Here is an 18,519-nt window from a genome sequence, read left to right as displayed (position 1 = left end):
AAATCCAAGATCAGGTTGCCAGCATGGTTAGGTTCTGGTACGAATCCTTTGAGTCCTGGCTGCAGCCAGCTGCTTCCTTGCTATATCCTCATATTGCAGAGAAAGAGAACAGCTGTCTCTTCCTCTTCTTTTTTTCTTTCAGTGTTTGTTTTTATTTATTTGCTTTCTCGGGTCTTAGTTGTGGCATGTGGGATCTTTGATCCTTGTTGTAGCGTGCGGGATCTTTAGTTGCAGCAGGTGGGATATAGCTCCCTGACCCAGTATGGAACCCGGGCCCTCTGCATTGGGATCATATAGTCTTAGCTACTGGACAGCGAAGTCCTTTCCTCTTCTAATAAGAACTTCATTAACTCCATCATGAGTGCCCTACCCACATAAACTAACCTATTTTGAGTTACTTCCTCAAAGCCCAACTCTACATAGGATCACCCTTAGGTGGATTATGGTGATTAGGGCTTTAACACATGAATTTCAAAAACACAGACATTCAGTCCATACATTCTGCCTCTGGCTTCCCGAAATTCAGGTCCTTTTCATTTGCAAAATAAATTAATTCCATCCTAGCAGCCCCAGAGTCTTAATTCAGCATTAGCTTTAAAGTCTGAAGTCCACAAGTCTCATCTAAACATTATCTAAATCAGATAGGGGTCAAATTCAAGCTGAGGCAATTCTTCAGCTGTGAACCTGTAAAACCAGACAGGTTATATGCTTCCCAAATAAAGTTCTGAGTGTTTATAGGGTAGACATTTGATGTCAATAAAACCCACAGTCCTTCCCTCCTGTGTTTCTCTCCTGTGTCTTTGTTACTATTCATACAGAACATTAACCTTCTGACATTTGGGGTCACCAAATGTGGGTAATTTTCCCCACACTAATTCTCTGGAACACCAGCTGGGTGTCCCACAATTTAGCCCAGTTCTGACACTCTGGAGACAGTGTCAAACTGCACAGTTTAAGGGATTGGTCTCACAAAATTTACACACACACACACCAACTTTAGATACTAGTTCCAAGCCCAGGTTATCACCTGCGCTATTGACTAACCAGCGTAGATCAGAGGTTCCAACAACCACCGCGGGTTTAATTTGCTAGAGTGGTTCACAGAACTCAGGAAAACAGTTTACTTATATTTTCTGATTTTTGTTTTTTCTTATAAAAGCGTATGAGGATGGATACATAGAGTAAGATCTGAGAGGGTCCCGGCACAAGAGCTGCTGTCTCTATGGAGTCAGGATGTGTCACCCTCTGAGGAGCTCTCTGAACCTGGTATTATTGGGTTTTTATGCAGGCTTCATCATGCACGCATCTCCATTATCAAGAGAACAGGGTGGGGGCAGAAGGAGCTGAAAATCTCAAGCTTTAACCATGGTTTTGTCTTTCTTGTGACCAGCCCTCATCCAGGAGCCTACACAGAGTTACTTTATTAGAATGAAAGATGAGACTTCCTTGGTGGTCCAGTGGTTAAGACTATGTGCTCCCAATGCAGGAGGCATGGGTCAGGTTCAATCCTCGGTTGGGGAACTTAAGATCCCACAAGCCACACAGTGTGACCAAAAATAAATAAAGAAAGCAATTTTCCTATCACTTGGTAAATTACAAAGATTTCAGGAACCCTATGTCAGGAACCAGGATCAAAGACCCAAATATTAGAACAAAAGGTGCTCCTGGTGCTCTTATCACTTAGAAAATTACAAGGACTTAAGGGACTCTGTGCTAGGAACTAGGGGCAGAGACCAATGTGTATTATCTCACATTTCAATTCCAAAAAGGAGAAATCTGAAGGGAAAAAGTGTGCTTGTTCAAAACTTAGTTATTCTGGCTCAGTTCTCTGCTCTCCAGGATTAGGGGTGATAGTCCCACCTTCTGGATCCACCGGCTTATCAGAGCTCTAGGGGAGTCTTGCTCTCAAACCTCTAAGTGGCTCTGCCCTCATGGATTCTGTGGGAGTTGTCTGGTCTGTCTGAAACTGAAGTGGTAACCCTGATGATCTCAATCATTCTAAGGGTTATTCTTCCTTTGTCTTGAAGAAGCACACTTTCACACTCTGTCTTCGTTTCTCATTTTACAACTTCAGATGCAGTCATACTGGAGGTTAGGGCTTCAGCCTGTTAATTTAGGGGGGACACAATTCAGTCCTAGCAATACCTCCATTCCCCTGCAATATGCCACCAGTGGTAAGCCTCGATCTGCAACAACCCAGTTATCCTCAGAATTACTTGTTTTAAAAAATTATTTTGAGAGCTCAATAGTTCTGTCGTGTAGGCTTAGTAGATGCAGTGTGTGAGCTTAGTTGCTCCTCAGCATGTGGGTTCCTAGTTCTCCGACCAGGGCTTGAACTTGCGTCCCCTGCATTGTAAGGAGGACTCCCAACCACTGGACCAGCAGGGAAGTCCCTCTCAAGAATTACTTTTCAAAAAAAAAAAAAAAGATAAAAGAATTACTTTTCATCCACTGTGTTGACATCCTCATTACTGACCTGACCAACAAGCTGGCCTTGACCAGTCTCTACGTGAGGTCATAGATTTTATGACACACAAGAAGGGTTGACAACCCTGATGAGATGCAAGACCTGCTCAAAAGTGCAGCTTCTATGAGCCACCTGGGCGAGTCATCAGAGGAGTATCCCTGATAAAGTCAACCAAAAGCTGCTGTCCTTGGCAGACAAGGACACCACCAACAAGAAAGAAGCTAACTGTTAGGCCTGTTTAGCTATCGGAAGCAACAGGTACCAAATGTCCTTTATGGCAAGGTTACCTGCAAGACAGCCATCTATGAATGGGGCTCCTAAAAGCAGCAGACTCTAGAGGTTGTGCTAGATGTGTTGGCATGGGCCCTGTCATTGGGACCAATGATGCTTGCCAGCTCTGGAGCTATGTATCGTAGAGACTTACGTGATAATTGGAGCCTACAGGAACAAGAGACTGCTATTTGGATACATAGGCCTCTTGAGTTTGGGACATGTGAATACTAAAGGCAGCTGCCAGAAACACCCCCTTCAAATGGCAACTCCTAGTTGGCTTTTGGCCCTAATGAAAACAGAGCTCCTGACTACCAAAGCCCTGTATGTGACCTTAAGACCCGAGTTGCCCATCCTCACATGAGTACTCACTTATCTTATTAATAAAATAGGACAGGATTAACAAAGTGCTATCATTAATATTACATCCCATATCAAGCCTCAGTGGGATTCCAGGGGTGGGCCAACTCCGTGAAGCAGCTGCCTTTCCGGAAAGGACTGAACAGCCTGCAGAGAGCGCTCTCACCACACCCTTAGTGAAGTGCAGTGCACGGGTCAGAGATGTTCCAGTTGATGGTATGGTTTGTGTTTGCATCTTTTCTTAGTTTTCACATTTTGGGACAAAGCGTCCTGGGTTCAACCAATTCAGTGTGAATCTTTACCTCTTTCAGCAACACTGAGTATAGCTGCTAATGCCTCTGGGTGGTCGCCTGCCTGATCCTTCCTGTAGGCAAATTACCCACAACATATTTCATAATTGCTCTCTATAGAGTTGCCTGCTTCATTTTTTGGGTCTCAAACTTCCTTCTCAGTCCAGAGGTTATTGTGGAACTTAACAATAGAACAGTCATCTTAGGCTTGGGAAGTCATTTCAAGACAGTCATACCCTCCCCCAAGGAAAAATCACCAGCAGTTACAAGCAGTTAGTGGTCCAGGAAGATTGAGCAATGACACACCCAGCCCTAACCACGATACGGGTGGAACATTAACCCAAGGGTGACCAGAATGGACCATAAAAGAAGCCCAGTTTCTCTCCCCCACCGGAGGCAGACACTTCTGGGTCTCTCTTGCTGCTCCCTTGCAGTGTACTCAGTAAATCTCACTTGGTACCCTCACTTCTGACTCAGTAAATCCTTTTACCAGGTGCTGGCCCATCACCACACCCCTTGACAGTTACCATTCAGTATCCCTGCCATCCAACAACACTTGGGATACAGCAATAAATAAAAACAGATTTTATAGTCTCTCTTTCCCATTCCTATTACCTGACCCAAAGATGGATCCCCTACCCATTACCGATAGAGATTCAGCTCTCCAGGAGAGCCTTCCTGATACTGTCTTTATCCCTGGATCCAAAGGCATACCATCATCTTTTTGGAGGAAGACAGAGGAGGGCTTTTAGAATGTTAGGGATGGAGGAAGGATGTGTGTGAGTTCCTGGCAAGGGAGGAGAGGCTGAATTCCACTTTAAAATCTTTTTAGTACTACTTAAAGTATCAGTATTTCTTTGCTATGTTAGAAAGTACTTTAAAAATTCAAACATCATCTTTGTTAAAGAGAACACATTTTTTGATTCCTTGTTTTCCCCCACGAAGCAGGGCTGAGTTTGTGACCAGGAGTGGAAAATCCCATTGTAGGGTAAGGGAGTTCGAGAAGACGAGGTTCGAAAAAAGAACGAGACCAGCATTTTACAGGAACAGATCACCTTTAATGAGGCGAGAAGGGGCAGCAGGGAGATTAGTGAGCTGCTGCACTAACTCAAGAAAAGAGTAAGTATATATAGGCATATATGTGGAAAGCTACTGTATTAAGGGGGCCTGTCCTCCAAGGTGGTTTGGAGTAGTTATCTCTTTAACGGCTGGGGCAAGGAATTTTGGAGATCAGCCAGAGGCTGGACCCGCTGGGAGCTGGGCCAGAGGCTGGACCCGTAGGGAGCTGGGCGTAATCAGCCTTAATGTCCATTTTTTTTTTCCGGGTGAGACAGTTCTTTGTTTTGCATAGAATGGTGGGGAGGACCTGGAGGAGGGTTTTAACTCCAGGCTATTTTGAGCCAGGTAACTTTCCTTCACCCATCAGGACAGTTTTCTTTCTGTCACTTGGCCACAGCTAATTCTCGTTTGTACACTCTGATCTTTCTTTGGCCACAGTCCAGAGCCCCCCCACAACTCCCACCCCCGCCTCAATATACCAAGACTTATCTCTTCACATTTCCAAATAGGAGGTAAAGGAAATTCCCTGGTGGTCCAGTGGTTAGGACCCCACGCTGCCACTGCTGGGGCCTGTGTTCTGTCCCTGGTCAGAGAACTAAGAGCTCCAAAAACCCTGTGGCAAGGCCAAAATCAAACAAACAAAATAAGGTAAAAAAACGGGGGAGGTAAAACTTTCCTCCTTTTTCAAAGTCAAAAGCTAATGCGTTATAAATTTGAGAACAAGCAAATGAATAAAACCCTTCAGCAACGCTGCAGGGAATCAGTGTAAAAGGAAGGATCCTTCATCCTCAGGTTGTCAACCCTAGCTACACTTTGTGACCATCTGGGTAGTTAAAAAGAAATAGGAAAACCTAGGCCCCACCCACAGTTTTGCACTTAATTGAGAAACTACTCAGGGGATTATGCATGCATTTGCAGTCACTCAGCTCTGTCCAACTCTCGGCGACCCCATTGAATGTAGCCTGCCAGGATCACCTTTCCATGGGATTTTCCAGGCAAGAATACTGGTTGTTGTTCAGTTGATCAGTCATGTCTAACTCATTGTGACCCCAAGGACTGCAGCATGCCAGGCTTCCCTGTCCTTCACAGAATACTGAAGTGGGTGGCCATTTTCTCCTCTAGGGGATCTTCCTGATCCAGGTATCAAACCTGTGTCGCCTGAGTCTCCTGCATTAGCAGACGGATTCTTTACCATCTGGGAAGCCAACACAGGGGATTATCAGTTCAATTCAGTAGCTCAGTCATGTCCGACTCTTTGCGACCCCATGGACTGCAGCATACCAGGCTTCTCTATCCATCACCAACTCCCAGAGCTTGATCAAACTCATGTCCATCAAGTCGGTGATGCCATTCAGCCATCTCATCCTCTGTCGTCCCCTTCTCCTCCTGCCTTCAATCTTTCCCAGCATCAAGGTCTTTTCAAATGAGTCAGCTCTTCACATCAGGTGGCCAAGTATTGGAATTTCAGCTTCAACATCAGTCCTATCGATGAACACCCAGAACTGATCTCCTTTAGGATGGACTGATTGGATCTCCTTGCAGTCTAAGGGACTCTCAAGAGGCTTCTCCAACACCACAGTTCAAAAGCATCAATGCTTCGGGGGCTCAACTTTCTTTATAGTCCAACTCTCACATCCATACACGACTACTGGAAAAGCCGTAGCGTTGACTAGACGGACTTTTGTTGGCAAAGTAATGTCTCTGCTTTTTAATATGCTGTCTAGGTTGGCCGTAGCTTTTCTTCCAAAGAGCAAGTGTCTTTTAATTTCATGGCTGCAGTCACCATATGTAGTGATTCTGGAGCCCAAGAAGATAAAGTCTCTCACTGTTTCCATTATTTCCCCATCTATTTGCCATGAAGTGATGGGACTGGATTCCATGAACTTTGTTTTTGAATGTTGAGTTTTAAGCCAGTTTTTTCACTCTCCTCTTTCACTTTCATCAAGAGGCTCTTTAGTTCTTGCTTTCTGCCATAAGGGTGGTGTCATCTGTGTATCTGAGGTTATTGATATTTCTCCTGTCAGTCTTGATTTCAACTTGTACTTCATCTGGCCTAGCATTTCACATGATGTGCTCTGCATAGAAGTTAAATAAGAAAAAAAAAAAAAAAGAAGTTAAATAAGCAGGGTGACAATATACAGCCTTGATGTACTCCTTTCCCAATTTAGAACCAGTTCATTGTTCCATGTCCAGTTCTAACTTTGCTTCTTGACCTGCACACAGATTTCTCAGGAGGCAGATAAGGTGGTCTGGTATTACCGTCTCTCCAAGAATTTGCCACAATTTGTTGTGATCTACACAGTCAAAGGCTTTGGTGTAGTCAATGAAGCAGAAGTAGAATGTTTTCTGAAACTCTCTTGCTTTTTTGATGATCCAGCGGATGTTGGCAATTTGATCTCTGGTTCCTCTGCCTTTTCTAAATCCAGGTTGAACATCTGGAAGTTCATGGTTCATGTATTGCTGAAGCCTGGCTTGGAAAATTTTGAGCATTACTTTGCTAGTGTGTGAGATGAGTGCAATTGTATAGTAGTTTAAACATTCTTTGGCATTGCCTTTCTTTGGATTGGAAAGCAAACTGATCTTTTCCAAGCCAGGAGATTATATTGAGCAGCAAAAATTAAAAGTCAGTGATTTACAGTAACAGTTTTTTCCTACTCAAAGCCTGGTATAGGAACACAACGTGGGCACATTTGCGAGTTTCTCAAGAAATAGTCTTGTTGCAGAAGTCGGACCATTGAGAACCTAAGCACCATACTCAGAGGGTTGGAGAACTCAGGTTTATTAAGCCAGCAGTCCCAGATAAGCTAACACCCTCTAGTTCTGGGGCCTTCCAAGTTCAGGGTGAGCTTCATTCTTATGGGGTCAGTACACACAATTACAGTTGGCACTGGTTGATTGGTTACCTGGTTGCTATGGGCTACGGGCAGTTACAGAGTGTGGAAGTTGTTATGGGTTATGTGCAGGGAATTTCCAAACAGAAACTCGTAGAAGCAGAAACAGAACATTCCATACTTATCAGAACATCTTATAACTATAAGATGCTAGGTCATCTTGTTCCTATCTCAGTGCAGCCAGTATCTTACAAAAGCAGAATGAGCATGAAGTTATTTCTAGCTGAGTCTAAGTTTTAAGTTTTCCTCTTCAGTCTTTACCAGCTTCCAGAGAGCTCCCAAAGTGGAATCTGCAGTTTAACAACCGGTTAAACCAGGGTAACCCCAAGTGATTTGTATTCATATGCACATTCAAGTTGGAGAAGCTCTGCCCTGGCTCCTGCCAAGTCAAGCAGCCCAACATGAAGGGAAGTAAAGCTCTCAGGAACCAGAGTTCCAAGGACAGGCTCCCAGCAGAGGAGGGGAGAGATCGCCTTGCTGCAGGCTCTGTGTGTTGACTCTCAGAGAAATCAGGTAGCAGCAGAGGTGGGCTGAGCTTCAAGAAGCTGGGCAGGACTTCAGAACAGAGCTGCTGTCTGAACAGAGCAGAAGGAGGAGTCTGCTCCTGAGTTCTGCAAACGCTGGAGGGCTGATCTGCTGAATCTGCTGGACCACAGCAGTCTGGGTGCTGTCCATGTTAGCTGCTGTCCTGCTGAGTAGTGCTAAGTTGCTTCAGTCGTGTCCAACTCTTTGCAACCCTATGGACTGTAGCCCACCAGGCTCCTCCGTCCATGGGATTTCCCCAGGCAAGAATACTGGAGTGGGTTGCCATTTCCTGCTCCAGGGGATCTTCCCAACCCAGGAATTGAACCTGCATCTCCTGAATTGATTCTTTACCACTAGTACCACCTGGGAAGTCCACCCCAAACACAGAACCTGCTCAAGCTCCTCTTTGATGCGAACATTTTGTTCTCAGACAAAACAAAAAGCTCTTTTCGGTGGATGGTTATGAATGTTCAGCACCCCCAGCCCCACTCCAGCTGTCCCAGCCACCTTGAGTTCCACCCCTGTGGAGACCAGTTATCAGGAACATTATTTGTCCCACAGTAATCAGTACCAAGGTTGCAAAGAACTGTTGACTTATAGAAAGACACACGATGAAAGAATTGTGAGTTGGAGTTTTATTTGGGGGTCTTTTTGAAGATGAAAGTCCAAGAAAGAGCCCCTCAGTTGGCTCTGAGGAGCTGCTCTGAAGAAAGAGGGGAGAAACCAGTTTATATATGATTTTGGCAAGGAAATACATGTAGTCAAGCATATGTCTTGGTGGGTGTGTGTTAGTCTCTCAACCTTTGCAACCCTGTGACTCTTTGCAACCCTGTGAACTGTAGCCCACTTCTGTCCGTGGAATTCTCCAGGTAAGAATACTGTAGTGGGTAGCAGCCATTCCCTTCTCCAGCAGATCTTCCTGACCTAGGGATTGAATCTGGGTCTCCTGCATTGCAGAGGATTCTTTACTGTCTGAGCCACCTGGGAAACCCATATGTCTTGGTACAAAATTTCAAATGCATATATCAAGAGAAGAAAATATGGCAGATCATACAGAAAAGATGTCTCAAGTTAATGGTTTTAGTGCATTTCTATGTATGGGAAGATTAAAAAAAAAAAATCCAGGGCCATTAAAATTCTTCCTGAGATATACATCTAACTATCTATGGGGTTGGGCTTCCCTTGTGGCTCAGCTGGTAAAGAATCTGCCTGCAATGTGGGAGACCTGGGTTTGATCCTTGGCTTGGGAAGATCCCCTGAAGAAGGGAAAGGCTATCCACTCCAGTATTCTAGCCTAGAGAATTCCATGGACTGCATAGTCTATGGAGTTGCAAAGAGTTGGACATGACTGAGTGACCATTGCTATCTATGGGGTCTGTTTTTAACTGTCAGGTCAGCAACTACAGTGGGTTACAACTTAACCCTTGCAAAACTGGGTGGTGAGCAATGCTCTTTGGCTTAGCGATCCTCATTTTTCTGTGTCCACAGAACAAAGAGCTTTATTTTGGATCTGGGGAATTGCAATTTGGGAGACACAGTCTTGGGTAAAACCAAAAGAATGTTCCAAGGAAGAGAAAGAATCAGGGGCTTATAAAGGCAGAAACCATGAGATTGTTAAAGTTGTAAGAATTATGATTGGGTATGTAAAAAAGTAAAAATGTAAAAAAGGAATATTTGCCCTTAAGGGATAGACTGTCATAAGTTATTTAGGGAAAGGTTCTGATAAGTATCTTGGGTTTCTGAAATATTGTGTAGATGTTCTGTGTGCCTGCTTTAAGTCAATAAGCGGTCAAAAGTTCAGATCCCATCCTGGCTGAGATGGGTATAAGTCCTACTTCCTCAATGCCCTCTTGTCTCCATGTGAGTGAGTGCTCTTAGCAATACTGACTTCATTTTTATTTTCTTTTCACATATTTCAGATGGAAATTAATGGACATATTAGGCATAGACGAACAGTTCCTATCTTCCTTTTGGGTGTGTTGGATATTTTCCAGTTGCACTCTGTCCCCCACTGCTGCCCCACAACCACCATATTCACTCTTGGTTCTTCTGAACCCTGCCTTAAGACTTGGGAAGCTGACCTTCTTGGACTGCCCTCCAGCTTCCAGTTGGGTTATGCCAGTGGCAGACCCTGACAGATCAGAAGGAAGCTCAAGTTTAGGAACTTGCTCCCCCAGATCACTGTATGCTGGACTGTGGATTGAGTATGTCCCTAGGCTGAAGGCTACAGCTTCTGTCAGGTAGTCTGCTTCTAGAGGTGGTAATAGCTTCCTGTTAAAAAACAAAATTCAATGGAATAAATTTTAAAGAGCTTGTTGGCTTTCTTCAACAATTCATGAATCAGCCAGCCTAGCAGATAGAAAGGAGTGCAGAGGAGCTTTACAAAACAAAAGACTAATAGGCAGAAGGGAGTAGGAATGAGGAAGTTATATAAGGCAAAAAAAGTGGGTTGATTATAAGGTTACTTTCCTTTATAAGGGAATGGCAAGGGTCTATCAGGTAGATTACCTAACTAATGCTGATCAGGAAATTTCTGATGGACTGGAACTAGTTTTAACATTTCAATTCTGGCAGAGTCAAAGCTTTTAGTTAAGTTTTATTTTGATGGCTTGGCACTTAGCATGAGCTACTCCATTTTGGGCCTGTTGTTTTGTTTTTACCATTTCAAATATCGCTAGCCTTGAGGTTTTGTACCATGTCCTTAACAATTATACTTTTCATATATCACCCCTTGAACCCTCCTTAGTTATACTGTGCCTTTGGTTTCTCTTCCATCTCATCAATAGCTCTCTTGCCAGGATCCACTCTCTGTTTCCATCCTTGGTGGCTGGGACATTGAAAAAGAACCTAAGGTGGTTCAAACAAGTGGAGCAGAGCCTCAGGTCAAAGATGGAACATCCCTCCTACTGAAAAATCAGTTTGGGAACATGGTGAGGCCTGGCACTAGGATGCATCTACCAGAAGACAACCAGGACAGCTCCCTGGCCCCTTGGCACAGCAGCTTGCACGTGTGCTGCAATGGGAGCAGGTGGTCTTTGTAGCATTGGCTCTACCCCCTCCCCATTCTCTGGTGTTGTTGATAGAGAACATTTGCTCCTACAGGCACTAAGCAGTCTCTTGATGTGGCTTCAGTCCTTCTTCAAGCAGCCTCTGTACCCCCAAACCTACTCCTCCAGGATTCCACAGATTGGCAAATAACACCACTTCCTCAACCACTAGGTGAGCCTTGTTAAACCTCACCAATGGGGCTTTTAAAGACCAGACAGCAGGCCCAAAATGGAGTAACTGATGCTAAGCTCCAAAATAAAACTTAAAGTTTTGGTTTTGCCAGAGATGGGATTTTAAAACAATCCCAGTCTATCAAGAATTTCCTGATTAGCACTATCCTTTATAAGGAAATCAACCTTGCAACAACCCATATCTTTTTGCCTAGTATAATTTCCTTGTTCCTGCTCCTTTCTGTCTATAAACTCTCTTGCCTTGCATAACTCTTTGGAGCTCATTTCAGTCTCATAGATTGTATGCTGTCTGACTTATGAGTTTAAGGCCAAGAAGATCTTTAAAATTTTCTTCACTGAATTTGTTCTTTAACAGTTTTAGTGATAAGAATAGGATCCAAGGGAGTCTACTAACATCCTCAAGGACAATGAAAAACACAGGCACTGGCACCAATGAAACCTTTTTTGGAAATGCAGAGTCTGATTTCCTGGACCAGGAATTGAACCTGTGCCCCCTGCAGTGGAAGTTAAAATTCCAGTCACTGGCTGCTGCTGCTGCTAAGTCGCTTCAGTCGTGTCCGACTCTGTGTGACCCCATAGACGGCAGCCCACCAGGCTCTGCCATCCTTGGACCACCAGGGAATTCCCTCTTGCTGCTTCTGAAGTTCATGGGTAAGCTTCTCTTGAATCTGAGTTCCCCCTTTGCATCTGAGCTTGCTGCACTCATCGATTTTCCAGTCCAGGGTTAACAGGGCAGCCTGGGCTAACAGGAGGCTCTAACAGAGCACCAGTTCTTAGCTCTTGGTCAGTCCACAGTACCATTTCTTTGGTTACCACTGGCATCCACAGGTCTGTTTCTTCTTTAGTTATTGTTGGTTTCTTCTGATATACATACACATAAGTTAAAAGAAAAATAGATTTATTGTTAATGGGAATCTTGGAAGGCCAAGATGCAAAATATGGGTTTAGACTGAGCACCTAAAAGCTGTTTGAGCTTGCCATCTAGATTGGTTAAGAAGTGGATCAATATGAGGTTACCCTCCAATCTCCAGAAAATTTTTGTGCATTGAGGAGCCCAGTAAAACATAAAACACTACAAAATCTCCAACCCGGTGGTACATTCCTGTTAGATAGAAATAGACTCCTCAAGTTCAAAAGAACTAAGTGCTCTACCTTCTGACACACCTGCTTATTTTTTGTCTAAGAACTGTGGTCCTAGAAGCTATAGATACATACAAAAATGTCAAAATATTACTAAAGACAACTCGATTTACAATGGCCATTATGGAGAACATTCCATAGTTAGACAAGGTCATTCATTCAAGAAGTACAATTGAGGGACTTCCCTGGCAATCCAGTGGTTAAAACTCTGCACTTCCAATGTAAGGGCTGTGGGTTTGATCCCTGGTTGGGGAACTAAGATTTCACATGCCATATAGCGAGGCCAAAAAAGAAAAAATGAAAATGAAAAGGGAGTAAGACTTCAATTAAAATTATTTTTTTTTAAAGTACAGCTGAAATCAAGGGTTCCCAAATCAAATCAACCAAAAGGGATACTTATTACTTTAGTTGATATGCAGAAGCCTCCAAAAGGTTTGAAGATTCTAAAATAGCTTCACAGAAAGATTCATTGCAAAAGGCTAATGAAAAGTTAAAGGCACGAGAGGTACTCAAAACCAAAGACTACAAAACTGACGTGACTCCTACCACTCCCATCTATCTTCCTTTACCTGAGTACTCGAAGTCTACTGATCCTCTGTGGATGAGTGGAATCACCTTTTCACGCTGAAGAGACTATTAACCAATTAATTTTTATTTCATTTTTTATTTATAGTAAATTTTACTTTTGTTGATTTCCTTTAACAGAATTTCAAAGTAAGTCTGTGTGCTAAAATAAGCAAAAGAAGAGATATCCTAAATCTCATTAACAGATCTTTTTCACACTGTTCCTCTGAGTAGGGCAAAGGGTTTCAGGGTCCCCAGTGGTGACACTTAACATTTTGTCCCTGGAGATTTTACCTATAGATACAGAAAGAACACATAACACCAACACACAAGAATCAAACCATATGAGGGTACCATAGGAAGAAGCTGATACACTCTGTCCACCTCTTTAGGGTTGTAATGATAATGACTGACTTTCTTTTTACTAAGTTCAATCTTGGGTTTTTTTTTTTTTTTTGCTTTTGTTTTAAGTAAAATGTCAGAAGAATACACAGAAGAACTGTACAAAAAAGATCTTCACGACCCAGATAATCACAATGGTGTGATCACTCACCTAGAGCCAGATATCCTGGAATGTGAAGTCAAGTGGGCCTTAGGAAGCATCACTATGAACAAAGCTAGTGGAGGTGATGGAATTCCAGTTGAGCTATTTCAAATCCTAAAAGATAATGCTGTGAAAGTGTTGCACTCGATATGTCAGCAAATTTGGAAAACTCAGCAGTGGCCACAGGACTGGAAAAGGTCAGTTTTCATTCCAATCCCAAAGAAAGGCAATGCCAAAGAATGCTCAAACTACCACACAATTGCGCAAACGCTAGTAAAGTAATGCTCAAAATTCTCCAAGCCAGGCTTCAGCAATGCGGGAACTGTGAACTTCCAGATGTTCAAGCTGGTTTTTTTCTAAAAGGTAGAGGAACCAGAGATCAAATTGCCAACATCTGCTGGATCATCGAAAGAGCAAGAGAGTTCCAGAAAAACATCTATTTCTGCTCTATTGACTATGCCAAAGACTTTGACTGTGTGGATCACAATAAACTGTGGAAAATTCTTCAAGAGATGGGAATACCAGACCACCTGACCTGCCTCTTGAGAAACCTGTATGCAGGTCAGGAAGCAACAGTTAGAACTGGACATGGAACAACAGACTGGTTCCAAATAGGAAAAGGAATCTGTCAAGGCTGTATATTCTCACCCTGCTTATTTAACTTATATACATCATGAGCAATGCTGGGCTGGAAGAAGCACAAGCTGGAATCAAGATTGCTGGCAGAACTATCAATAACCTCAGATATGCAGATGACAGCATCCTTATGGCAGAGACCGAGAAGAACTAAAGAACCTCTTGATGAAAGTGAAAGAGGAGAGTGAAAAAGTTGGCTTAAAGCTCAACATTCAGAAAACTGATATCATGCCATTCGGTCCCATCTGCTGCTGCTGCTGCTGCTAAGTCACTTCAGTCATGTCCGACTCTGTGCTACCCCATAGACGGCAGCCCACCAGGCTTCTCTGTCCCCGGGATTCTCCAGGCAAGAATACTGGAGTGGGTTGCCATTTCCTTCTCCAATGCATGAAAATGAAAAGTGAAAGTGAAGTTGCTCAGTGGTGTCTGACTCTTAGCGACCCCGTGGACTGTAGCCTACCACGCTCCTCCATCCATGGGATTTTCCAGGCAAGAGTACTGGAGTGGGTTGCCATTTCCTTCTCCTATCACTTCATGGCAAATAGATGGGGAAACAGTGGAAACAGTGGCTGACTTTATTGTTTGGGGCTCCAAAGTCACTGCACATGGTGATTGCAGCCATGAAATTAAAAGACGCTTACTCCTTGGAAGGAAAGTTATGACCAACCTGGACAGCATATTAAAAAGCAGAGACATTACTTTGCCAGCAAAGGTCCATCTAGTCACGGCTATGGTTTTTCCAATAGTCATGAATGACTGTGAGAGTTGGACTATAAAGAAAGCTGAGTGCCGAAGCATTGATGCTTTTGAACTGTGGTGTTGGAGAAGCCTCTTGAGAGTCCCTTAGACTGCAAGGAGATCCAATCAGTCCATCCTAAAGGAGATCAGTTCTGGGTGTTCATTGGTAGGACTGATGTTGAAGCTGAAACTCCAATACTTTGGCCACTTGATGTGAAGAGCTGACTCATTGGAAAAGACCCTGATGCTGGGAAAGATTGGGGGCAGGAGGAGAAGGGGATGACAGACGATGAGATGGTTGGTTGGCATCACCGACTCAATGGACATGGGTTTGGGTAAACTCTGGGAGTTGGTGATGGACAGGGAGGCCTGGTGTGCTGCAGTTCATGGGGTTGCAAAGAGTTGGACAGGACTGAGTGACGGAACTGAACTGAACTGAAAATGTCAGAATATGTAAAAATGTTGTACTTACTTAACACAGTAAAAATAGTGGAAGTTTAAAGACTCTTCATGAATCCAAGCTGGGCCATGACTACTACTGTTGAGTTTACTCAGTGCACTAATTCCAAGTTTAGCGACCATCAGCAAACTGGCACCTCCAATTAAACCTGTGGGCATCAGTTTCCCAGAGTGGTAGAATCTCATTCCCATGATGCCAGCCAAGGTTCCAGATGTAACTAAGAAAACCTAAATGTTCCTTGGATCTTGAGACAGCTGATAGGCACCCAGGCCTGCTAAACTACCAAAGTGAAGCCGAGTAGCCAGGGATGGGACACTGTCTGCTTTTGCGTAGCTAGTGGGCCCCCTGGGAGCAACCAGTGCTGCATAACCCAAGTCCATATAAAGGCACTATTTTCTTTCACTCTGTCCAGACAGAAGATTAAACTAGGCCTGTACGTCCTTCCTGAAGGACTGCACTGGCTGACAGGAGTGCACATGCCTTGCGCTGGAGAGTTGCCAAAGTTCCTTTTTTTTTTTAGTGTTTATCTGTATTTATTTGGATGTGCCGGGTCTTATTTCGACGTGTGGGATCTTTTAGTTGTGGTATGTGAACTCTCAGTTGTGTCATGTGAGATCTAGTTCCCTGACCAGGGATCAAGCCTGGGCCCCCTGCTTTGGGAGTTCAGAATCTTAGCCGCTGGACCACCAAGGAAGTCCCCGAAGTTACCTTTGAAAATAAGACTACCCAAGACTGCTGGCGATCTCCTTTGGGCATCTTCCATTTCTTGGTCAAAGAGGATGGGCCACAGTTAAAGAATCTCCTAAACCCAGGGAGGATCCCCAAAGAATCAAAGGACCCCAAAGAATTTAGAGTCCTCATCTAGACTGTCAGATCTTGACTAGCTTGTGCTTATGTTGCAGTACCCGGCAAAGCCCCAAGATGGAGACAGAATGGCATAACCTTGAGAAGGATACTCAAGGTCTTCGATCTCCAACACGGTCCCCTTATGGATCAGAAAGAGTTCGCAAAATAGCAATGGATCTTTTAAAAACTATTCTTAACAAAGACCCAACACAGCCAAATCAATAAGTATTTTTTTTTAGGTGTGGAATCTATAAATATTCAGATAGATACAACTAACCTCTTCCCAAATTATCTCAATATCCACCACACAAGTCCTCACATTAATAGCAGAAGATCTAATCACCCAGGGGCTAACCATTCCCTGTGATATCAGAGAGACAGCAGTGCTGCTGCTGCTGCTAAGTCGCTTCAGTCATGTCCGACTCTGTGCGACCCCATGGACTGCAGCCTACCAGGCTTCTCCGTCCATGGGATTCTCCAGGCAAGAACACTGGAGTGGGTTGCCATTTCCTTCTCCAATGCATCAAAGTGGAAAGTGAAAGTGAAGTCGCTCAGTCGTGTCTGACTCTTAGCGATCTCATGGACTGCAGCCTACCAGGCTCCTCCATCCATGGGATTTTCCGGGCAACAGTACTGGAGTGGGGTGCCATTGCCTTCTCCCAGAGACAGCAGTGAGCAATTCAGAAGAGAGATCTTAGTTCCCTGCCCGAGGAATTGAGCCTGGATATCTGAGCTTCCCTCATGGCTCAGATAATAAAAAATCTACCTGCAATGCAGGAGACCTGGGTTCGATCCCTGGGTCAGGAAGACCTCCTGGGGAAGGCTACCCACTCCAGTATTCTTGCCTGGAGAATTCCATGAACAGAGGAGCCTGGCAGGCTACTGACCATGGGGTCCCAAATAATCAGACACAATTGATGGACTAACACTTTCAGTTTCAGCCTGGATGAAAACTAGGAATGGTTAGCCACCAGACCACCAGGGGCTAGGGTCTAGAAGCAAAGTGGCCCTGGATCTTTCCATTTGGAATCAACAATGTCTCAAAGAAGCAAAAACTGTAAAAACAAATACAAAGTTTATTATTAGAGACACAGCACAATGTATGGAAGAGCACACAGAGAAACCATTTAAGACTGAAGCAAGGCAGGAATATGCAGGAATACACTCCTGGAGAGAAAAGGGTACGGGCGTCTGCTGTAATGGCGAGGAGCCTAGTAAGTCACCACACACACTGAGAGGAGTGTGGGTGTCCTGAATGAGGAACAGGGACGCAGTAAAGAAGTGATTTAAATGCCTGATATAGGACAGTCCTTCTGGATCTTTGCTTACATTTGGCCAATTACTTTTGTTTCTTTTTTCACACTTGACTGGTCGTTGGACCCTTCCCAAGATACATGGGCAAATTTTTGCTAAGAAGAATACCGCCGTGGAGGCTTGTGGGTGCAGATCCACACTTATTATAGGCTGGGGCCCCTTCCTTTTTGGCCCCCTCCCTCTTTGACCCCCAAGAAGCCTTCCTGCGCATGTGCAGACAGTGAAGTCTTCCTTGACCTGGGGAGTGGGCACCTTATTTCTATACTTTAGCAGAGCTCAGCTTTTGCCACTAGTTTTGTCCTTGGAGTGTCTGGGTGAGAACAAAGCATCAGTTTTACTCCACTTGACAAATACCAAGTGTCTGACCCAGAGACCCATTGATGTCCTATCTCACCTGTACCAGACCCTGTGTGTGGCTGTTAGCATAACTGATGTCATCTTAGCCACCTCATGCGAAGAGTTGACTCATTGGAAAAGACTCTGATGCTGGGAGGGATTGGGGGCAAGAGGAGAAGGGGACGACAGAGGATGAGATGGCTGGATGGCATCACTGACTCGATGGAGTTGGTGATGGACAGGGAGGCCTGGCGTGCTGCGATTCATGGAGTAGCAAAGAGTCGGACACGACTGAGCGACTGATCTGATCTGGCCCTTAGCGTTTCTCCTGTTTTCTTGCTGACCCTACCCAGGACTGTACTGTGTAGTAAGTCATTTCTCTGTCATCGATAACTTTGTAGTTACTATCAATAGATATTCCTGAAAATCCCATGGCCGGAAGTGCCCAGTAGGCTACAGTCCATGGTGTCGCAAAGAGTTGGACACGACTGAGCGACTTCACTTTCCTTTCCTTTAATAATCATTAGGTCCAGGTGCTATGCTCTATTAGTCCCCAAACAATGATGAAAACCTTCCCTGGTGTATTCCCAGTCTCACAAGACTAGTTAAACATCCATAAATCGTAACTTATGAATGCATCTACCCCCATATTGTAGGTTAACTATAATAAATTGTCCCAGGAAGTCCCTGGCAGTCCAGTGGCTGGGACTTTGGGTTCTCACTCTGAGGGCCAAGGTTCAATCCCTGTTCAGGAAACTGGGATCCTTCAGTCAGTGCAGGATGGCCAAAAAAATAAATAAATAAGTAATAAATATATATTTAAAAATTGTCCCTACGGTC

The 18,519-nt window shown here is 44.2% G+C and overlaps 1 protein-coding gene across 2 annotated transcripts in view; it reads left to right on the top strand.

Moving 5' to 3' along the window:
• Positions 1-18,519, top strand: part of LOC147348127 (zinc finger protein 445-like) — a 76,129-nt gene that overhangs the window by 11,645 nt on the left and 45,965 nt on the right. The window lies entirely within an intron of this gene.

The sequence above is a fragment of the Bos grunniens genome, chromosome 22, assembly GCF_055505025.1.
Source record: "Bos grunniens cultivar Pamir isolate PY7600 chromosome 22, Bosgru_T2T1.0, whole genome shotgun sequence".
Classification (NCBI taxonomy): Eukaryota; Metazoa; Chordata; class Mammalia; order Artiodactyla; family Bovidae; genus Bos; species Bos grunniens.
The sequence above is the reverse complement of the archived record's forward strand: the minus strand, read 5'-3'. Positions and strand labels throughout refer to the sequence as shown.